The sequence below is a fragment of the Megalobrama amblycephala genome, linkage group LG11 (assembly GCF_018812025.1).
Source record: "Megalobrama amblycephala isolate DHTTF-2021 linkage group LG11, ASM1881202v1, whole genome shotgun sequence".
In the NCBI taxonomy this organism is placed as follows: Eukaryota; Metazoa; Chordata; class Actinopteri; order Cypriniformes; family Xenocyprididae; genus Megalobrama; species Megalobrama amblycephala.
This window is the reverse complement of record NC_063054.1, coordinates 31,116,164-31,140,871: the sequence shown is the minus strand read 5'-3', so window position 1 is coordinate 31,140,871 and position 24,708 is coordinate 31,116,164. Positions and strand designations below refer to the sequence as shown.

The window sequence follows — 24,708 nt, the reverse complement described above, 5'->3', positions numbered from 1 at the left end:
GTGATTAAAGAACGCAGTGAGGGAAATCAGTCTCGCTCCGTTCCACTCAATTACGATACTCCATATCGTCTTTTAGTCTGTGGTTCGCTTAAAGCCTGATGCCTTGGCTTGTTTTGGAACTAATGTCTTTGACGGAGAAGAAACATATGAACTAACTGGTCATTTTTGTGTAAAATGTAAGTTATTTTATAATATTTACTTATTTTTAGCACTCTTGTATTAAAAAGGTACAGTTCCATGAGCAAATTTACTTCGGCTTGCGGCCTCGTGGCAACAGCCGAATCACACCTGTGCAGATATTCACTTTTTCTTGTGTGATACTTACTTTTACATTTTTTCCCCCACATAAATAATGTTGTTTTTCATCATTTTTGTTAATTCTTTAATAAATAGGAAGTTTGTGACAACTTCATGGCAGGTGTAACATTCAATAAACTATCTTGTTTTTTTTCAAGGGCAATAAATCGTAAAAAAAAAAGAAAACAAAACAAAAAGAAGATTTAGGAAGAAGTTTAAAAATAAGTTTTTCTTTGAAGCCACTAGCCAAGGCTACTTCAAATCTGCATAAATTAATTTTGCCTTATTGAGAAGTTTTACATGTGAACAGTGCTTTACAAAATGTTTAAAATCATGTTCACTCACATGAGATGACAAGTCTAGCCATGTTTAAATTGTTGTATAAAAGTTTAGTTTACATGGAAAGAGAGGGTTCCCTCATGGGAGCAGACATATTGTGATCACATGACCAGTCGAAAGTTGCATTGATACATATTTTTTGGCTTTAATATTTGTATTGTGTGGTAACCGTTTTATAAAATCTATAAGGTACTCGAGGCTAGTGCTGTATTGTGAATAAGTCACGGCTGAAGGGCGTTGTTAGGCACGATGCGAAGTGGAGCTTATTCATGATACAGCACAGCACATGCACTAAAATACTTAGTGCAAAAAATAAACCTATGTGTACCCAGAGAAATATCTATTGCAGAAAAAGTGTGACAACTAACCCTGGTGTCTTATTTTAACAGCAGATCCAGTTTGACATATTGCACTTGCAGATCATACAGTTTGCACAAGGGCAGCATGTGAGTATTATCAAACTAGTATTAAAATGTCACTTTTAAGTTATTACAGTAAACCATTTGGCATTTGGTTACATTTTGCCATTATAAAGCCACTGTTAAGTAAACAATGTAAAATAATTTCCGGCAACATGTGTAACAGTGGAGTAGATGGGAAAAAATCTTTTGAATGACTATTAGGGAACTGAGGATTGAATTACATTTATGATGCATTGTATAAAGAGTCTGTTGGCACTTGTTCATGCCAGTGCCATATTCTAACACTAGAGGTCAGCATTGCACAGCATTGCTTGTACTGAAACCAATTTGGTCTGAAAAGTTAAGAAACAGATGATAGCTTGATTATTTGGTGTCATTACACTTGTTGAAGGCATTCAGATTGTTCAAGTATAGTACATTAAATTGCAAATGCACACTAAACATGTGGTAATATAGAGCAGAATGCAAGACATTGTATTTAAGGGGTTAAAAGGGCAGCATTCTTTAACAAACCTAATCACCTGTGGGTGAAAGTGTGTCGAGATTAAACTGTTGTCCTCCTCAAGGCCCTTGTCTGTTCTGAAGAGGATTTTACATATGCAGCTGCAAAAAAAAAAAAAAAAAAAGCCATCAAATGCTGCCCTCCAAAGCCCAGCTCTCTCTCTCCCACACGTACACACACATGTGATAGTAATTTCAGTTTTAGCTGATGTTATAAATAACTGATTATTGTGCTTTTTAAATGCTTAGCACTTGATTTAATTTGTTAAGCCAGCTGCAAAACAAATTGCCTTCTGAGAGAAATAAAAGGCTGTATTTAATTAACCAGACCTGATGTTGGACAGAGAGTAACTGTAAGTGGACTAACAACACTATGAGACGAACATTAAGGTGAGCGTAACAGAGAATGAACTTGACAAGCCTGACTAATGAGAGCAGACAGTAATATCACATCAAACGATTACATCAAAGAGTCTTTCCTAATAGCCATAATTACAACATTCTTTGATTCTTGGTAAGAGAGATTATGGAGATGGCGAGAATCAGTGCGAATTATAGTTAGACAGGTGATAGGATAACTAAGTCACTACTGCATAGTATATAGAAAATTGCAATATAACACCTAAACTTTCTTTCTTTCTTTCTTTCTTGATGAACAGATTTTATTATAATGACCTTATCTGAAGTGTTTGGTTGGACTTTAGGAAGTACATTGTTATCATAAAGGAAAAGGTAAACGTTTCGATAAACGGATTTAGCATTTAATCTGATATGAAGTATGACTAATTCTAGATAATAACTGTTTAGCAACTCTACTGTAGATTGGTGCAATTTACGATAATGCTGAAGATATAATAGCGTCAGCAAACAGATTATCAAAAATAATTACATAACATTTTAAATGATGATTATTATAGTTTTTTGGGGGTTTAATGTAATTACATCCGCAAACTCTATTGGTTGAGCCATTGTTATGTCAAACAGGGCAAAGTTTTGAAAGTGCCACAATACTTTACTTATAATTGTGTTTGAATATTAAGCTGTGGTAGGTGAAAATATTATAGCGTTCAGAGTGATGCCTTTAAAGTGGCGCTATTATGCTATTTTAAAAGTTCCTAATTTTGTTCTGGAGGTCTCCTACCAATAGGTTTACATGCATCCAGGTCAAAAAACACTTTTCTCATAATATACATTGCACATCACCTAATTTCTCAAAGAGTCTGAAAACGGTTTGTTCAAAGATTCAGTGTGCCCTATCATACACCCGGCGCAATGTGACGCCATGCGCGACACCAGTGTTTTTTGCTAGTTTCAGCCCGATGCAGTTATCATTTTGATGTCCAGCACCCACGTTGTTTAAATAGCAAATGCACTCGCACCCATCTGTTCGCCCATGGGCGTGCTGGTCTGAAAACGAGGTGTGCTCAGGTGCATTGTTGGCGTGTTGCTATTTTGAGGCAACTGAAAACGACTGCGCCATTGACCAACAAAAACCCATTGACCGCAGTATTTTTTGTTGTTATTTAAAGGGCACGTTAGTGCGCCTATAGGTGGGTGCACAACGCGTGTATACTCCATGTAAATAATGAATCCGCCATGGTGCAAGCGTACCTCGCTTTTAAAGGGATTGGGAGATGACACTCTGATTGGTTTATTACACGTTACACCCAAAACACACCCATGACTCATTAAGAGACTATAGGTACAACCTTTTTTGATCATGCGCTGACCATTTTCCATCGTTAAACTAACAAAAGTGGATTTGGACACTAAGTGTACCTGCGCCATGCACTTCAGACCATATGATAACATATATCAATTCGAGCACGAGTCCTCCTTTGGAAGTGCATGTGAAGTCAATTTGCTTCCACAGCACAGAAAACAGCATCTTATCAACATGTCGACAACACACACCAAACTCTTCAAGGCCTCAGCTACAACTAGTGTTTAAAGTAGTTGTTGTTTGCAAGCAGCCAGTGAAGACCATAGGCTGGCATTATGCAAATTTGCTACATTGTTTTGTAGTTATGTAACCGGAAGTGAGACCAGAATTGCTGATGACTTGTTTCAGCAGTTCAGAATTGATTATTTCTTTTTAGGGGACAATAATATAATTTTTGTTGTGCATTTTTATCTTTAAAACTTTGCAGGCCTTTTACATTCGCACACAACTATACTATACACTGCATGAAAGGTAATTTTCAAAAAAGCACTTTAAAAAACAGTGCCCTACATTATGTTTAATATTTTGTCAGAGTGGTGTGTGCAAACACATGCCATGCACAATTGCAAAATTATGCTGAATTGCTCAAACGTAAGGTTCATGGCATGCTCATAATGTAAACAAACAAACAATCATAAACAAAAAACAGATGTCGGAGTCATCCGAGGTGGACTGACACACTGTATCGTTGAACCCGTTTGCTTGGACAGGTTTGAAATCTTCAGGTAGGTACACTCACTTTCCCTTGCCCTTGCCCTCTCTTTTTGTCTTTCATTTTCTTTTCTTTCTTTTTTTTCCTCTTTTTTTTTTTTCCAACAGAGTTGGACCAAAAAGCCTGGAAGGAATTGATATTTTCCATTGGATGTAGAACTTGGACCTCTGTTTTATAGTTGTTGTTCCCTCTCATTATTTGATTAATCCTGAAGTCTAAGAGAACCAAAATGAAACAGAGAAAAATATATTAGTGCTGAGCTCAGCAGATTTATTTTTTACCTAATGAATAGATAAGTTTGGATTATGCCACGCAGAGCTGCCAAGGAGACCATTTTTATTGCTGTTTGAAACATCTTTGATTAAGTGAAGCTGAATGGTTTTGCCTCTCTGTATTAATTGGTGCAGTATTTCCATATTCCACCACACAAATTGAAATCAAATGATCTCATCATACAACTAGTTCCTGTTTTAGAGCCAATGTTTTAAACTGCAACAATAAAACACACCTTACCAGTTGGATGTCAGGGAGAAAAACTTTTTTTCTTTACTTTGAGGAAGTTCTTTTTAAAGAGAACATAAAAACCATTTTGTTTCTTTCAGCCCGGTGAGACTTGGAAATGGTTATAGACGATATGCTAGCCAGGGGCAATAAAATGTATGTTTTCACATTTAGCCTTAGCATCAAGGAGTCGCCACATATGACCTCACGAAGCTCAGAATCGAAGGTTAAATTAGGTGAAGAAATTTATTTTTCTCTATTTTTCTAATAAGTGAGCTTTTAATGTTTCAATGACACAAGTATTTTCATTACAAATAACTCAATAATTAAGGCTAGTGGCAAAAAAACAGTGAGAAAACTAGGACTATTAACCATTTTAATGGTGCAGAAAGGAATTATTGAAATGAAATATATTGACCTTGAATGGTACTTTTTGTAATGTCTATTTAAATCATGTTTCATGTCTATTTCAATCATTTTATATACATATATATATACACACACACACTGCCCAGCCAAAAAAAAAAGTCTCTGTTTGGATTTAAATAGGCAAATGCTTAAGAGTCTATGATGGGATCATTATTGCAGTGATTATTATGTTTCTAGCATGTCATATGTTTGGCAACATTTCTTTTAACCCTAAGTGATGAAGTGTGCAGTTTTTCATTTCTTAAACAACCATGTAGGAAGACACATCATGGCACAGGAATTGGCACCTTTGAGTCCTAACTTTGAATTCATTGAAAGTGTTTGGTATGTGCTGGAGTAGACTTTACAGAGTGCTCACCTCTTTCATTGTCAATACTTAAGATCTTGACTAAAAATCTGTGCAACTATTGATGGAAATAACATTTATCTTGGCTTTGTCATCCTGGAATATGGCCATGATACATCTTCCTACATGGTTCTGCCACCTCATTAACGCATTAGTCACTATCAAAGAGGGGGAGACGTTCACATCTGGCCTTTGTTTCTTCACTTTTGTAGGCCTATTACATAACCTGAAGCCTTTCAGGCCTTTGTTTGAAATCCCAAAGCTTTTACAATTTGTATGCCTGACAATCCTGGTTTCCATTTAAATAACTTTTCTCAATTTCTTTCCTGATTCACCTCCATGATAATGAAGCAATGAAGCAATTTAGTCAGCATGTATTCTGTTTTCACTCCATCGGGGGTTTGCATCATAGCGTGCCAAGTGTCATAAAAGTAAAGAGATAAATAATGCAGCCAAGCTCTCAGAACCACCTGGCATGTACATTTATATGCTTCAGTATTAACATTTTTTTGTGCTTTATTGCTCAGAAAACACTTAGCGCTGTGTCATTAGGCCACGAGGATGTGATTGGCCGTATTCTGCAGTTTCACATGACCCAGGTGGGGGGCAAATTTTTGCATTTCCATTTGCCCAATTGAAAAAAAAAAAAAATCCATGAAACCATTTATGTCTTTCCAAAAGAGGAAAAAAAATAATATGTATTAGAAACACCCATCCGTAGTGTTAACCAGTTTTCATTCATTTAATGCCAAGGTAGTAAAACGCAAAGTATTATGCTATAAATTATAATTATTAAATCACAGTCTGTGAATAATAATAATAATTATAATTCCTTACATTTATATAGCGCTTTTCTGGGTACTCAAATCGCTTTACATATGGAAGGGGGAATCTCCTCAACCACCACCAATGTGCAGCATCCACCTGGATGATGCGACGGCAGCCATATTGCGCCAGAACGCCCACCACAAACCATCTTATTGGTGGAGAGCAGACAGAGTGATGAAGCCAATCAGTATATATGGGGATGATTAGGAGGCCATGATGGACAGAGGCCATTGGGCAAAAAAGGTCTCTTATGACTTATGAGGTGCCACAGTGTTTAGGATGCTGCCTTAGAAGGCAGCTGTCTATAGGCAGCGAGTCAGCTCACTAGGCAGATGGAGTGCTAACTACCCTCAAGAGAGCAAGTTATGAGGCTTTACCTTGCCAGGTGTTTCTCATTTTGGTTATAGTGAAGAAATGTGAATCTCTCTTCATTGAAAGACCTGGTACAAAGAGTGGATTCAGAGGGAGGTATTTGATGATGCCAGGTTTAAGACTCCTGTTGTGTCTCATATGCATATTCAGCACTTCCCCATAAACACAGAGGCTGTAAATACAGAGGAACAGCCAACTGTGTACAAGTTGTAACCACTAAAGTATCCCTGGCAGACCGCAAACCAGGAGGTGTGTGTGCTGAGAATGACTTTACATGGGAATTACAATTTAAAATGATCTGCCTGAGGGTGCGTGATTTCTGAGGGTTCAAAGTTCTCATGTCTTTTAGAAAATCCATTTAATAATAATACATATTGTAAGATATAGTACTTCATTGATCCCCTGCACTGCAAAAAGCTATATTCTTATTTAGTATTTTCCACTTTTTTTCCAGTACAAATATCTGAATCTTCTTAAATCAAGTACATTTAATTGAGAAGCAAAATTACTACAAATATTAAGTCTTGTTTCTGGAAAAAAATAAATAAATAATTTAATTTTGATTTTTTGTTTATCCCATTGGCAGTTTTCTTGTTTTAAGCAAGAACTCACATAATTTGTATACGGTTTTCTGAAAAAAAGATATAATTTTGCTTCTCGAGTAAATTTAAGAATGTTAAAGATATTTGTACTGGAAAAGGCAGAAAGAAAACTTTTTTTTTTTTTTTTTTTTTCTGTGTGCATGGGGAATTATAGCAGTAAACATTAAAAATACAATATAAAATAATAAGAAATCGTTTTAAAAATGTGCAATTACAATTGAATGATTATTGGAGAATGACAGTTTTTCCCTTGGCAGAGTGTGTAATTACAGCATCTACCAGAAGGGGCCAAATGGGCTGTGCTAACCAGCCAAACCCTGAACATTTAGTTGTATCTTACTGCAAAATAAAAGTAAGGACAGACTTATAGTTTGACTCAGTATGTTACAGTATTCAGACTATATTGCAAGTGTATGAAAGTAGCGCCAAACATTGATGTAAAAAAGACAATTGTGGATTGCTCTTGCAAGTTAATGCAGAACGTCTCAAATGATCACATCCATGTTGCCTCAGTTTTAATTGCCTTTGAGACTAAAAACAAATTGCTTGGCTTTTGTTAATCTAGCAATTACATTGTATGATATTTGTTATAGCTAAAATGAACTAACAACAGTTCCACTGAGAATGGAATTAAACAATCTGTGGCCTAAAATGGAAATAAACTAAACAGCTGCCTGTTTGATCTTCACGTTGCATTTTTGGATACTAGATATAATTTCAGCTTGTAGGCGCTGGTACTATACATTGTTGTGCAAATGTGTACAGTCACATTGCTAACATCTTAACCATACTTTATCATATCCAGCATAAAGAACATACACACGTTTTTAAAACTTTTGAAGGTTTTATGCTTTTCGTTCAGGAATGAGTTGTTAAGCTCCAGCCACTTGATCTGGGCAAGTCTGGTCCTCCACCCACTGTCTGGATTTACTTTCTAAGCAAAGCTGTTTTTAATACAGGCTATTTGACATCCAACTCTATCCCCCGTAGTCCACGACTTGTTTTGGCATATGATACGGAGTGTGACCATTTTAGAGGCATCGACTTGGGTGTCCTCTAGGTTTAGAAGAAATACAGCCACTGCTGAACATGAAGGTATAAAACCAGCCAGTTTTTACCATCAGGCCTTTGGGTTTGTTAACCCATTCAGACACAGGATCTATTCCAGTGAACATCATTTTCAACTTTTTGCTTTAAATAGAAATCTTTTAACATGATAAATATCTTCAATTTCATGTGTCATTGCTGAATAAAATTATATATTTATTTCTTTAAAAAAAAAAAAAAATTGTTACTGACCCCAAACTTTTGAGTGGTAGTGTATATCTTGTCTAAACAATTGTTAGGCTAGTTCGCATGACTCGCTATGTATTGTTGTAGATGTAGTATCATTTGGCAGCAAAACGCATATTTCAACATGGACAGCTATTCAAAAGCTACTTTGCATTCTGACAATTTTTGTTTGTTGCAAGCAATATCACAAGTTGTTTCATTATATTATAGTAGATTATTTTTTATAGGGCTCTCAGGTTTGTCACTAGTGAAGTGTTTGGGGATGTGCATGTGTTTATGGTGCAACAGTCAGGGTTTTCATGATATCATTTTCAGCATGGCCTTCTCATGGTATTTCTAGCTACAGAACTGAGTGTCCATTAGCAATAATGACAGATTTCCACTGAGAAGAATAGGATCGTTTTCAAAAATTTAATTTTTGGGTGAATTATCCCTTTAACTGATTTTCAGATATTACAGGCATTGCATCATAGTATTATATTATAGATTTAAATACTGTATCCTACTACAAATCAGATGGAGATATTTTGCCACCATGCTTTGAGCATCTGAGTTATGCTGTTGTTCTGTGCAGATTTCTTGCAGCCACAACAGAACTTTTGTTTTCTTTGTTTGTCATCAGAAGTTAAATTAGACAAAAGCCCACAACAAATGAATTATTTATTTATTTATTTTTAAAGATGGTGTTTCAAATGATGTTGGCATTGCAGTTTATCTTTATTTTCTCACATTTGTTCAGTTGTTTTGGTTCTGAGCAGGTGAGCATGCAAGAATATTGGATTTGGATATTTCAATAACAATGTTCTTTGTCCATTCGTTATCTGCTTTGTAGCTACTTGTTATTATCTCTGAAAAAGTGAGACAGACGGATACAGCTGAAGACGTTCTGTATGGCTTCTTTGTGTGATTACAGATACACTGACAGAGGCCTTTTCATCACTAGCCTTGAGCTCATCAGTTTTTCTTCAAATGCGATAAATTACTGCTGAATCCCTTTGTTTGTTTGAAATAGTAGACTAAAGTTTAGAGGCCCAAAGACACCTTTTAATTCAGTACATCCTCTTATTGCCAAAATTAAACATCCTTCAACCTTAATGGAATAAAATAGAAAGAAAGTTTAATAGAATGTTAAAGGATTAGTTCACTTACAAATTAAAATTTCTTGATAATTTACTCACCCAAATGTCATCCAAGATGTCTATGTCCTTCTCTCTTCAGTCAAAAAGAAATTAAGGTTTTTAATGAAAACATTCCAGGATTTTTCTCCATATAGTGGACTTCAATGGGCACCAAATGGTTGAAGGTCAAAATTACAGTTTCATTGCAGCTTCAAAGCGTTCTACATGATCCCAGACGAGAAATAAGGGTCTTATCTAGAGAAACCATCACTCATTTTCAAAAAAAAAAAAAAAATTTTTTTTATACATTTTAACCATAAATGCTCATCTTGAACTAGCTCTCTTCTTCTTCTCTATTTGAATTCCGGCAGTGTAGACGCTGCTAAAGTGTATTACTGCCCTCCTCAGGTCAAAGTTTGAACTAAATTGTCATATACAATATGCTAGTGCAAGTATATAACACTTAGTTCAAACTTTGACCTGTGGTGCACTTAGCAGTGTCTACACTGCCGGAATTCTAATAGAGAAGAAGAGAGCATTTATGGTTAAAATGTATAAAATTTAAAAAAAAATTTAGAAAATGAGCGATGGTTTCTCTAGATAAGACCCTTATTTCTCGTCTGGGATCATGTCGAACGCTTTGAAGCTGCAATGAAACTGTAATTTTGACCTTCAACCGTTTGGAGGCCATTGAAGTCCACTAAATGGAGAAAAATCCTGGAATGTTTTCATTAAAAACCTTAATTTCTTTTTGACTGAAGAGAGAAGGACATGGACATCTTGGATGACATGGGGGTGAGTAAATTATCAGGAAACTTTAATTTGAAAGTGAACTAATCCTTTAATAGAATGTGTCTCTTTTCATATAAGATTATCAGGAAAACAACACTGTAAAAAAAAAATCCCGTTGTTTCTACGGAAAAATACCGGCAGCTGTGGTTACCAGAACAATACTGTAAAAATTACATCAAACCGTAAACATACTTACGGAGTTACATGTGAATTTTACATTTTAAATCTGTTAAATTTACGGTAAAATAACGTATTTCATTAACTGATATAATGTTAATTTACTAACCTAATGAAGTACTAATATCTGTTTTGTACCTTTATAATACACTGACAGTCACCAAACACAGTGGTGATGAGAGTCACATGATGAATCAAAGTTCATCACAAGCAGCTTTTCCACAAGCTGAGAAGCACAATACTAATATATAGAAGGTGCACACAGTGTCATTCACACACACACTAAACACCATCATGGTAACATGCATGAAATTTTAAAAATGCAATAAACATTAATTTAACAACATTAGATGTAACATAAAACCCTAATGTACATAACTGATTAGAAAAAAATGAGAAAAACTAAGAAGAAACAGAGTTATTTCAACGAAAATATATCAAATGTGAAGTATCACGCAGGGAATTGTGGGAATGTCAATATACGGTTTTTCACTGTAAATTTTACAATGAATTGTTATTTTTCACTTCCAAAAACTGTGAATTTAACGGTATTTTACCGTAAAATTACATTAAATGTACCATTAGATCTATTACAGTTATTCACCGTATATAGTACGGAAACGTTCTGTAAACCAATCAACAGTTTTTCACCGCGGCATTTTTACAGTCTTTTACTGTTAAAATCACGGTCATTTTTTAAAGTGAATGACCTAAATTTAATTTTTTTCCCTCTCTTAAAGCTGTTATATATGGAAGCTTGTTTCCGCCACTAAATAAAAAATAAAACGGGTAATTGCGACTCTTTATCTCCCAATTCTGACTTCTTTTCTAAGAATTGCGAGATATAAATTTACAGTTGAGAGTTATAATGTCAGAATTGTGAGATATAAACTCACAATTGCGAGAAATAAAGTCAGAATTATAAACTCACAATTGTGAGAAATATGAAGTCAGAATTGTGAGTTATAAACTCACAATTGTGGGATATTAACTTGCAATTGCAAGAAATAAAGTCAGAATTGCAAGATATTAACTTGCGATTCTGACTGTTTTTCTCGCAATTGTGCGTTTATATCTCATAATACTGACATCTTTTCTCAGAATTGTGAGAGATAAACTCGTTATAAAGTCCAATTCTGAGGGAAAAAGACATGCCTATATCTCACAATTCTGACTTTTATAACTCACAGTTCTGATGTTATAACTCACAGTTGCGTGTTATAAAGTCAGAATTGTGAGTTGATATCACTCAATTCTGAGAAAAAAGTCAGAATTCAAGACGTAAACTCGCAATTGTGAGAAAAAGTCAGAATTGTGAGATAAAAAGTCGCAATTAGCTTTTTTATTTTTTATTCAGTGGCGTAAACAAGCTTCCATAGTTATATGATTTCAAAAGACTTGTATTGGAAATATAGTGTATGGACTACTTTTTTGCTGCTTTTTATCTTTTTTGCAGCTTGAAAGCCCATGATGACCCTTTACCTTCATAGCATGGAAAAGAGCAGTGTCAGCATTTTGCTAAACGTCTCCTTTTGTATTTCAAGAAAGTAACATTTTGGAATGGCATGAGGGTGAAGTAAATGAAAACAATGAATAGTAATAGTAAATGAAACTATTCCTAAGTTGCTTATTTCATTACTACTTGCAAAAAAAGAAAAAAGAAATGGACATGAAATACTGATTTTAGCTGAAATAATTTTATTATCCAAGTACAAAGAGGTCACAGAGTGATACACGAGACATGAATCTAGCACAGCTATGTAGGTAACTATAAAGATTATACAGTTTAGCAAAAATATCTGACCAAGGAATGCAGTGGAAAGATGTCTTTGACCAATTAGAATCAAGTATTACAGAGATCCGTGTAATAAAAGTAATTTAGCACCACATCTGCCTCACTGAAAAAGAAACAATTGGCAATACAAGTTTGCTCATAGCGGCACATCAGCATGTCCTTCTGATATCCTCTATAAACTCACAGGTGGTCTTATCCACATAGCTGCTCCCTGTGTTATCAGTTTATCCTGAGTGTCTCTCTGGGGAACGTGACCTCGATCCCAGGTGCACTTAGGTTTACGAAGTGAAAGCACTGTGTGCTCTAATTGCTCAGCGTTCTTTCCCTTTCCCTTTTTGTGGAGATACTTAATCATGCAACACACTTAACCTCAAGCTCACATCATGCTGAAGTGGAGGTTATGAGTCAATAGCCATGATTCACCCTCACTTTTGATGACTTGTTTTTGTCCTTTTGGAGAAATTTAAAAAATGCTTGACAATTATCTGGTATTTGTCAGAAAAGCCTGCTATTGCCAAACAATGCTCTTTTAAAACAAAAAGAAAATTGGTCCCAAATTCAAAGATATGTGCTTTGGAGCCAAATCACAGGGTGTCAAGTATTTCAAAGCATGTGGTCTTAGGTAGTGAGTGTTTACTGCCACAATTGTGTACTGAAACTGAAATAGTCTCATTCATTCCTCTTCTTTACTGTCTCGCATTGTTATTTTTATTAGTGTGAGGTGACCACGGTGTGATATGTCTGACTGGTTATCCCATAAAAATGTTAGGTTACACTATATTTTGAGGGTCCCCTTTAGACATCCATTTGAGTGGTCAATCTCGGCATCCAGTGGGCAAATATAAAAATTTTAGGCCTAAATTTAAGATTTATGTATTTGAATTGCATATAAATTTTCCATTCATCTGGATTACACATGAACTAATAAACTTAATGTAATGCATAACTTATTCAGTTAACATGTACGAAGATGGTAAAAAATATGGCTAGTTGTGGAACAAGCAAAATGTATGATTTGTATGATATTAAACCAAATTGGATTTAATGATGATAAATATATAAACCTGGATGTTGTGTATTTAAAACACATTTAGTTTATTAATACTATTATTTTTTTTTTTTTATCTGCTCCGTTTATGTATGACTGACAAATATTACTTTGTGTAATCCACATGGATGGAAATTTTATTAGCAGATTAAATTCATAGACTTATTACTAAATATTTTTGTATTGTATTTTACTAGCTTTAAGATAATATTATGCATGATCAAGCAAGAGATGAGAGACTAAAGAACAACTGAAGCTAATTAAATTGATCGAGAGGTTATATTTCCTGGATTAAATTAATGCATCTAAGAAACAGGAAGTAAGCTATATATTTGTCACATGCACAATAGGCTTTTTAATTCACACTCAAGTCTTTTATCTACCATAAGTGGGGAAATGATTCAATGAAATTTATAATGAACTCAGTGTGAATAATGGCTTCCATCAGTCCCACTGCTTTTTTACTTTGTTGGTTGTATCAAAAGTGCAGTGTTTGCCAGATGGCAAAAATAAACCATGTCAAGTGTGATTTCTCATAAATGGCTTTGATTCCATGACATCTGAACTCAAGCTTGTTTTAATAACAACCACCTTCTGTGAAATTGCTGATGCTTTAAAATGTCATTGATGCACGTCAAATAATTGTGATTTGCTCTATAAACATCCTTAAAATGGGTCAAGGCTAATCAAAATCTTTTGTAGATATTGGAAGTGAGAACTGTTGGTGTGATGTAGTTTATTTTGAGCATATTTCAGCAGTTGTAGTCCCTATGTGACTTTATAGTAATGGGACACTTTTTTTCCCATCACTGCATTGGCTACAAAGAAAACCAACTCGTATTGCCTTTCTTTTGTTTATGGTTTTTAAGTATTACACCACCCTTAACAAATGTCTTTCTAATTTGTTTCAAATTCAGTTAGTGAGAATCAACTTGCAGAATTGCTTGTTCGCTTGTTGCTTACCCAGCATGAAAAGCTTGTAGCACATTGCACTGAGGTTTCTTCTGAAGTCATGATTACGAGGCCTTCTGAAGCAAAGCGATGCATTTTTGTAATAAATCATTGGATGTAGGAGTAACGTAAGCTTAGGTGAGAGTTTACGCCACCTGTGGTTCAAACAAATACGGCTGGGCAACAAACTCAAGCTCCTTCGACATTTGTCTTTAAAAGTTCTCGTTTTAGACTTATAATTCGTGACCGGTGTTTTGTTTTGCTCTATCCTCTGTGCTTTCACATTCATCAATACGTCATGCGTCAGGTCAGAGTTCACTTTTCCATTGGAATTGATTCATGTACAGAAGCCAGTGATTCTAGTTTATAAAGTTATAAAAATGAATATTTTTCTTACAAAAATGCATTTCTTCGCTTCCTGGAGCCGTTTGGATTACTTTTATGATGGATGTGCCTTTTTGGGCTTCAAAATCGCAGTTACTATTCACTCCCATTATAAAGCTGGGAAGAGCCAGGATATTTTTTTAAATATAACTCCGATTGTGTTTGACTGAAAGAAGAAAGTCATATACACCTAAGATGGCTTGAGGGTGAGTAAATCATGGCATCATTTTCCTTTTGAGGTGAACTAACCCTTTAAGTTAGTCAGAATCCACTCATCCACTCAGTTTTTTGATCCTGGAACCAGGCCTGGGTTGTTGGTGTGTTCTACGGGGTTTTAGCAAGTTGCTATGGGGTTGCTAGGGTCTATTGGGTGCTTGCCTACTGTTCACGTCTCTATGGATTTGTTAAAATTATACTGTTCAAAAGTTGTGGGTCTGTAAGGTTTTTTTTTTTTTTTGAAAGAAAGAAGTCTCAGCAAGGCTGCATTTATTTGATCAAACATACAGTAAAAAATGCAATATTATGAAATATTATATTTTTAAATATGTATTTTAAAATATTATTTTATTTCTGTGATGGCTAGGCCGAAATTTTCAATCATTCTGATATGCTGATATGCCGCTCAAGAGACACTTCATATTATCAATTTTATTATGATACTTTGATGAAAAATAGAAAGTTGAAAATAACAGCATTTGTTTTATATACATATATATTTTTTGTAATGTAAAAAAGTCTTTACTTAATGCATCCTTGCTGAATAAAAGTGTTAATTTCTTTCAAAAAATAAAAACTTACTGACCCCAGACTTTTGATATATAATGTAAGTATGAGCAATAGATATAGCAATAATAGGAATAGTGACTAATTAAAATAACAGAAATCTGAATAATAGAAAGTGGTGGATTGCTTTTTGTTACACTGGTTGCTGTAATATATGTTGCCTAGTGTTCAACTCTCAGGTTCAGAAGTCCACACAACATGTATCTCTTAAAGAAAACTGACACTGATCCTTATGGCTTTCGTGTATAACAACCATATGATCCCAGAGGAATTTTAATGGTTCATCCACTGTGTTCCCATCACCACATTTGAGACACTTCCAGTGCAACATGTGGTTATTCCTCCGAATGGGATTCTCAAAGAGGAAAAGAAAACGTGTAAAAAAAGGAAGTGCTTGGATCTGAAAACTACAAGTAATTGCATGTTCCTGGCAAAAAGTAGCACTATGTGCCTGTTTAGTTTTGTGTGTGGTTTGCTTGTTTTATACCAACCAGCAGATATGCACACAAGCCTTTAACTTGTGTGCACTTATCGAATTGTAAACACTGGCAAGCAAGCCTGTATATTCATGTGGCAAGACTGCGGGGAGAGCAAACATGAGACTACAAGCTGTCCAACTCGAGATTTCTGTATCTGGATGTGATAATGTTTTGACATATAGACACTTCGACCAAACTGTAAACAGTGTTTATGTGAGGCCAGATAGTGTTATGAGGCTTTGTCTGTCTTGTCTGTCTGTCTGTCTTTTGATGCATTCCATTTTTCCTCCAGCGTGAGAAATTCCTATAGGCCCCAGTAGGAACTTTTAACTGCAATCACCTCAAGTAAGATTTGCGACTAGGAAACTCAGGGGAAGCACAACAAAACCCCGACTTCAGAATCCAATATGGCTGCTCCGCGCATTAATCATAGTGAAACAGTAGTAAAATATTGATTATTAGCGCTTCTGTTTGTCTGTCTCTATAAACTCAGTGGTCCACACAGTAATATCCAACCTCTGTTTGTGGACATTATCTGTGCAAAATGCGCTTTTTTTATTTGTTTGTCTTTCTGTCTTTCTGTCTGTCTGTCTGTCTGTCGTTCTTTCTGTCTGTCTGTCATTCTTTCGTCCTGTCTGTCTGTCTGTCAGCTAGCTATCTCTCTAGCTATATATGTCTCTCTGTTGTTCTTTCGTTCTATCTATCATTCTTTCATTCTATCTGTTGTTCTTTCTGTCTATCATTCTTTCTGTCTGTCTGTGTGCCGTTCTTTAGTTCTATCTATCGTTCTTTCATTCTGTCTGTTGTTCTTTCTGTCTGCCTCTCTGTCTGTCTCATTCTTTCTGTCTGTCTGTTCTTTCTCTGTCTGTCGTTCTTTCTGTCTGTCTGTCATTCTTTCTCGTTCTTTCGTTCTTTCTGTTGTTTTTTGTCTGTCTGTCGTTCTTTCGTTCTGTCTGTCATTCTTTCTGTCTCTGTCGTTCTTTCGTTCTGTCTCATTTTTTGTCTGTGTGTCTTTTTTCTTTCTGTCTGTCATTCTTTTATTCGGTCTGTTGTTCTTTCTGTCTGTCGTTCTTTCGTTTATCTGTTCTTTCTGTCTGTCTGTCATGCTTTCGTTCTGTCTGTCGTTCCTTCATTCTGTCATTTATTCTGTCTGTCTGCCGTTCATTCTGTCTATCTGTTATTCTGTCTGTCTGTCATTCTTTCTGTCGGTCTGTATGTCTGTCTGTCTTTCTTTCTGTCTGTCTGTCATTCTGTCTGTCTGTCATTCTTTCTGTCGGTCTGTTATTCTGTCTGTCTGTCATTCTTTCTGTCGGTCTGTCATTCTTTCTGTCGGTCTGTCATTCTTTCTGTCGGTCTGTTATTCTGTCTGTCTGCCGTTCATTCTGTCTGTCTGCTGTTCTGTCTGTCTGTCATTCTTTCTGTCTGTCTGTTATTCTGTCTGTCTGTCATTCTTTCTGTCTGTCTGTTATTCTGTCTGTCTGTCATTCTTTCTGTCTGTCTGCTGTTCTGTCTGTCTGTCATTCTTTCTGTCTGTCTGTTATTCTGTCTGTCTGTCATTCTTTCTGTCTGTCTGCTGTTCTGTCTGTCTGTCATTCTTTCTGTCTGTCTGTTATTCTGTCTGTCTGTCATTCTTTCTGTCTGTCTGTTATTCTGTCTGTCTATCATTCTTTCTGTCTGTCTGTTATTCTGTCTGTCTGTCATTCTGTCTGTCTGTCTGTCTGTCTGTCTGTATGTCTGTCTGTCATTCTTTCTGTCTGTCTGTCTGTCTGTATGTCTGTCTGTCATTCTTTCTGTCTGTCTGTTATTCTGTCTGTCTGTCATTCTGTCTGTCTGTCTGTATGTCTGTCTGTCTGTCTGTCTGTCATTCTTTCTGTCTGTCTGCTATTCTGTCTGTCTGTCATTCTTTCAATTCAATTTCAATTTCAAATGAGCTTTATTAGCATGACTGTGAATCACAGTGTTGCCAAAGCATTAACATATTATACATAAATAATAAAATAAACAAACAAAACATATATGTATACATCATGTTATATATAGCATAGTAAATAAATCCAAATAAATCTTTCTGTCTGTCTGTTATTCTGTCTGTCTGTCATTCTTTCTGTCTGTCTGTATGTCTGTCTGTCTTTCTGTCTGTCTGTTATTCTGTCTGTCTGTCATTCTTTCTGTCTGTCTGTTATTCTGTCTGTCTGTCATTCTGTCTGTCTGTCTGTCTTTCTTTCGGTCTGTCTGTTATTCTGTCTGTCTGTCATTCTGTCTGTATGTCTGTCTGTCATTCTTTCTGTCTGTCTGTTATTCTGTCTGTCATTCTGTCTGTCTGTTATTCTGTCTGTCTTTCTTTCTGTCTGTCTTTCTGTCTGTCATTCTGTCTGTCTGTCTGTATGTATGTCTGTCTGTCTTTCTGTCTTTCTGTCTGTCTGTCTGTTATTCTGTCTGTCTATCATTCTGTCATTCTTTCTGTCTGTCTGTTATTCTCTCTGTCTGTCATTCTTTCTGTCTGTCTGTCTGTCTGTCTGTATGTCTGTCTGTCTGTCTGTCTGTCTTTCTTTCTTTCTGTCTGTCTGTTATTCTGTCTGTCTGTCATTCTGTCTGTCATTCTGTCTGTCTGTCATTCTTTCTGTCTGTCTGTTATTCTGTCTGTGTCATTCTTTCTGTCTGTCTGTTATTCTGTCTGTCTGTCATTCTTTCTGTATGTTTGTATGTCTGTCTGTCTTTCTTTCTGTCTGTCTTTCTGTCTGTCTGTCTGTCTGTCTGTCTGTTATTCTGTCTGTCTGTCATTCTTTATGTCTGTCTGTATGTCTGTCATTCTTTCTTTCTGTCTGTCATTCTTTTGTTCTGTCTGTCATTCTTTCTGTTGTTCTTTCTGTCTGTGTTGTTCTTTCAATCAGTCTGTTCTTTCTGTCTATCTGTCATGCTTTTGTTCTGTCTGTCGTTCTTTCATTCTGTCTGTCATTCATTCTTTCTGTCTCCATTTTTTTCTGTCTGTTGTTCGTTCTGTCTGACTTTCGTTCTGTCTGTCGTTCTTTCGTTCAGTCTGTTGTTCTGTCTGTCGTTCTGTCTGTCACTATTTCTGTCTGTCTGTTGCTCTTTCTGTCTGACTGTCATTCTTTTCTGTCTGTCATTCTTTCTGTCTGTCTTTCTCTCTTTCGTTCTATCTGTAGTTCTTTGTCTGTTGTTTTTTCTGTCTGTCTGTCATCCTTTCGTTGTCTGTCTATCTAGCTAGCTATCTGTCAATATATCTATTTATATATCCTTTCTGTCTGTGTTGTTCTTTCGTTTTTTCATTCTGTCAATCTATCTGTCTGTCTGTATATCTATCACTATCCAATGCTCTATCATTCTATGAATCGTTCTGTCTATCCATCTATCTATCATTCTATTGTTCTATCTAACATTCTAATGTTCTTTCTATTGCTCTATCGTTCTGTCTGTCATCTGTCTGTCATTCTATCGTTCTATCTGTTATTCTATGGTTCTGTCTGTCAAATCATCTTATAGCTTCATGTTTGTCCTCTTTCACATTGCCACAACTGATATTGAACTTATGAAGAGCTCACAAAAACCATCTTGAGATGCACGTCTTTTTTATGTCATCTTACCGCGCCAATTATTAGTTTAGCTTTGCTTCACTAAGCTGATTGTGAGGATGGCGCTGATCTTTTGGTCTCCGTCTTAATAACTGGTTCCTCTTCGCCAAATCTCCCTGATATGAGCCTTGACTTTCAAAGGGATTTCTTTATTAGTAGTCGAGCAGCAGCATAATCACCAGCTCCCAGGGAAAACCACTGAGTTAAATAATCAACTGTAAACAGCCAGGGAATGTTAATTATGCACTGGCTGCATCCTTAGAGGACAAAACATATTTAACTCGCAATTTTGAACAGCGGAGAAACCCCACACATGGTTGTGTGGGACCACACTAAATTCCACGTTTTCATTGCATCCAATGACATGTCTACACTGTAAAGTGATGTTTTGGACAATGGCATAAGACGCTGGCCCTCATCACTGTTGTGCCTGTTGACAAAGGTGTAATTTTAGAGATTGCTTTCAGAAAGTGCATTGTCTCCTTATGCAATTTAGATCCTTTGAGATTATAATCAAGGTAATTTTGCTTAAATACAGTCACAGCTTTGACCATATTTGTCTCTAAAGGTCGTTTCTACCACTCTCACACATCGCTTGCATTAACCGACAAAAGCGAAATATCTTGTGCGCAGAAAACAAAACAGTTCTACAAATTAATGAAAAATAAAACCGTGCTGTTAGAAGATTGCCACTCGGAGATACCGACATCTGGCTCCTCTGTAGAGTTTGGAGGTCTTGAACAATTTCAACAGTAAAACATCACCCTGTGATAGCCTGAGGGACAAATGAGGCCTAAAACAGCATTTGGGTTGAAGACAGTTTGTGTTAATATTCCTATGATAAACATCAATATGGTAAATATCATCTGCTCTCAAATTAAAATAAGCTGTTACTGAAAAGTCACTGATTTGATTTCCAAAACTTGTCATGTGGGCTAACTTTTTGATCTCATATGAGAACAGTTAAGTGAGATCTGGTACAAAGCAAAATGTGAGATCTCACAAACATCACAATGGACATTGTCACCTGTTTTCCATTTGTCACACGTTATTTGGTGTCCTCTCATTAGTTTGTGATGTCCAAGTCAAGAATGTCCTGAAGCAACTCCCTGTTTCCTGGTTTTAAAGGTCCATCGAGATGCGGAGAAAAATGAGAGCTTCCAGCAGAGGTCCTTCTTTTATCAGTTTTATTGTGACAGGTTACCATGTGTTGGGACAGACTGCTCCAGTGCTTTATTGTGGACTTCGGCACATCGCTTTTATACACATAAGAGGGCACAAACACATATTCTACACATCTGCCCTTCATAAGATCTTTGTGTGTTCTATGAATGCGTGCTTTTCTCGCAGGAGATGAGGGATGACACTAATAGAAGACACTAACACATTTTGACCATAAAGGACCAATGGTGCATGCTTGGAGACGAGGTTTGTGAGGTGGAGAATTTATGGCTACTTATAATGGATGTAAAGTATGTTTCAGCAGCGTCCACCAAATCTTTAACTGTCCTAATATTTTGATAAGCCTATGCATACAAAATGTTCATGTGTTGAAGAATATGTTTCAACTTAATGTAATGCAAGCAAACTAACACAAATAATGCAATGACCAAAAGTAGCATACTTGCCAATACAGTATTTTATGCCACATTTCAGAAAAAGACAGCAAAACAAGACCAAATACAGCAGAAATGTAAATTATTTAGAAACCAGGAACACAAAATGAATACATAAAAACAACCACTGAAAAGTGAAAATTTGAGGTAACATAATGATTTACCATTGTAATTATTTTAAACTTTTTTATTTGTTTGTTTCTTTTTGGTGCTTTTCAGATTTCATATTTTTCTTCTGGAGACATGTTTAACTTCTTTTAGTTTATAATTTTATATTTTATTATTCATATTTTAATGCTTTTTCTAATGCTATTTTTATTTTTTATTTTTTTTATTGCCTCCATGCCGGTCACATTAGTTGCCACCGACTTGGAAATGACATCAGAAAACACTTCTCACTGAAGATCGATCTGCCCTGGCTTTCTGATGTCCGAACTCAGGCTCTGTTCCAGTCATTATTTTTAAGTAGTAGGTGAGAGAATTACAAATTTTATGTTGTCTGAAATGCATATTTTATTCAGTATACAGGCACAATTGCAAGAATAATATTGCTTTTATACAAGACATTTAAAAACAAGATGTAACTTACATTTCAGGTGCAATATAACAGGTCTATTGTATTATATTTGCAATAAAAAAGGCATTTTTGCTAGTGGCCCCTTTAAATCCTCTTTTATTCATAAATGATTTCCTGAACACTCAAGTCAGTTATGTTGCGTGACAAAACAACAGTATTATTGTCTTTAACCATGACAGAAAAACTCATCAATGGATGATCCTGTCTAATGTTCTTCTATGTCTTCCAGGTCTTCCAAGTTTCCATGTTCTACAAAAATTTTGAGCCGATGGGTACCTGTTTTTTAATTTCCTGTCAAGGACCATGCTGGGATTCCTCACAAATTCAATAAGAGCAAAATAACCCTGTGTGATAAACATCAAAGCTGCCATGTTTAAAAAGGAAGGACCATATGATGAAAGCACAGGGTAGGTTTGCATGCCTCAACAACAATGAAAAGAGCAATTTTGTTGTACAGTTTGATGATTATGTGGAGTTGATTGTAGTGCGTATTATTGACTTCCACTTCTGAGTAATGTTGCACAGATGACCTGCAATTGCAATTGATGTTTTTCTCTCGTATATATATATATAATACATTCACCGGCCACTTTATTAGTTACACCTGTTTAACTACTCGTTCGCGCAAATATCTAATCGGCCGATCAAATAGCAGCAATATAGACATTGTCAAGATGATCTTCTGAAGTTCAAACTGAGCATTAGAATGGGGAAGAAATGTGATTTAAATGACTTTGAATGTGGCATGGTTGTTGATGCCAGACGGGCTGGACTGAGTATTTCAGAAACTGCTGATCTACTGGGATTTTCACGCACAACAATCTCTAGGGTTTACAGGGAATGGAATCTGAAGAAGAGTATCTCTGATTGCACAACATGCCCAACCTTGAAGCAGATGGGCACACCGGGTGCCACTCCTGTCAGCTAAGAACCGGAAACTGAGGCTATAATTCGCACTGGTCTCTCCAAAATTGGACAATAGAAGATTGGAAAAACATTGCCTGGTCTGATGGGTTTCGATTTCTGCTGCGACTTCAGATGGTTGGTTCAGAATCTGGTATAAAAAAAATGAAAGCATGGCTCCATCCTGCCTTGTATCAATGGTTCAGGTTGGTGGTGATGTAATGGTGTGTGAGGGATATTTTCTTGGCACACTTTGAGGCCAAATCATTTCAAACTGGTTTCTTGAACATGACAATGAGTTCACTATACTTAAATGGCCTCCACAGTCACCAGATCTCAATCCAGTAGAGCAGCTTTGGGATGTGGTGAAACAGGAGATTCGCATCATGGATGTGCAGCCGACAAGTCTGCAGGAACTGCGTGATGCTGTCATTATATGGACCAAAATCTCTGAGGAATGTTTCCAGCAGCTTGATGAATCTATGCCATGAAGTTCTGAAGGCAAAATGGGGTCCAACCAAGGCTGCAATTATGTGATGTACAGTAAAAACAGTAATATTGTGAAATATTACAACTTTTAATATATTTTAAAATATAATTTATTCCTGTGATAACAAAGCTGATTTTTCAGCAGCCACTACTCCAGTCTTTTGAGTCACATGATCCTTTAGAAATCATATGTTGATAAAAAAAAAAAAAAAAAAAAATTATTCCAAACTTTTGACCAGCATGTAACCTAATATATTAGTGTCTGGGTGTCCCGTTTATCTAGCCAGTGTGATATTACATAGGTAAACAGATCTTTCAGGGCCATAACTTTCTGTCATTGTTCCAGAGCCCCTGGCAGGATTTCAACTTCATTAGAGTGCCTTTTTGTCTCGTGTTATATAACACAGCATTAGTAAATAATGTTTGGACATTTCTAGCACCTTGTGTTCCACATGTTTAATTCATGAAAAAGTTTCTAACTGGTAGATTTTTTGCAGAGGACAAAGCTGTTGCTAAGCTCAGGCCTTCATCCACACAGAAATGCGCTAACTGTTCTCCGGCCCTCCACTGGAGACTCTCTCAACATGCAAGAGCGTACCTCTGGTCTGCCCAGCTTTATAACACTGTTTTGGCCTGTTGCTAGAAAACCATCATTATGTGTTGTGAAGACTAAAGCCTCCGTGGACCATGGATAAAGAAGCCAAAAAGGGGAGCTGGATCCAAACTCTGTGAGGAGCAAGCATGTGACCATGTTTTGAACCTTCTTTTCAATCAAGGTGGTCCGAGTTGGCACAAATGGATCAAAGTGTCATTAAAAGGAGCATTCACAGCACAGGATCCCTCTTCTATCCCAGTCAAGCACACTTATTTTTGCACAGTGCCATATGGTGTTTAATGTTAGCATTCTCAAGTAGCCGTAAGCATATGATGCTAGCAAATTTGCTAGCTTACACCATGTCCTGACTTTCTGATTTAGGGGGGTGCCAATTCGAGATTCATTACAAAACCTAAAAGGTATTGATTACATTAATTAGTATTTTTGAATTCTGATGGCACAGTTAAGTTTGCATGCATTTTATTGATAAATAAGTAAAATATTACCAATTAAACTGGCTTAAGCTAACAGGCTTGCATGACACAACTACATTTCCCATAATTCTCTGTGGTGGCATAAAAATGATAAAATACACAAGCAAACAATCAAATACACACCAGATGTCGATCTTTTCTGTGCAAGAAACCGAACAGTATTTTTTACCTCTAATACACCACTATATCCAACTGCCTTGATCCGGTCTGTGAGGTCTGAATGCACTCTGACGCCGGAAGTGATCTCTCGCGTTCATTGACGTATATGCGCGAGACATCACTTCCGGCATCAGAGCGCGTTTTCAGACCTCACACACCGGATGCTCAAAGCAGTTGGACATAGTGGTGTATTAGAGGTAAAAAATGATATAAATACTGTTCGGTTTCTTGCACAAACCGATCATTTCGTATCTTAGGACATCAATGTGTCGTCACGAGCCGCAGGGTTTAATTTGGATTTGTCTGTGCATGTTTTTTTGACTCTTATAGATGGAGTTCCTATTGCCATGCATTATACGACTGACAGACTGCAACGGTTGGAGTTAAAAATCA

At 36.2% G+C, this 24,708-nt stretch overlaps 1 long non-coding RNA gene across 3 annotated transcripts; it reads left to right on the top strand.

Moving 5' to 3' along the window:
- Positions 1-48: 48 nt before the first annotated feature.
- On the top strand, positions 49-24,705 carry LOC125278330. 3 transcript variants are annotated; one of them, XR_007187117.1, is made up of 7 exons: positions 49-176; positions 1,026-1,082; positions 20,833-20,910; positions 21,139-21,245; positions 21,457-21,570; positions 21,905-22,082; positions 24,646-24,705. It is a non-coding gene; the product is annotated as an uncharacterized LOC125278330 (long non-coding RNA). The 3 variants fall into 3 exon arrangements; XR_007187116.1 differs by having other exon boundaries at positions 20,833-20,919; XR_007187118.1 differs by lacking the exon at positions 21,139-21,245.
- The last annotated feature ends 3 nt before the right edge of the window (positions 24,706-24,708 follow it).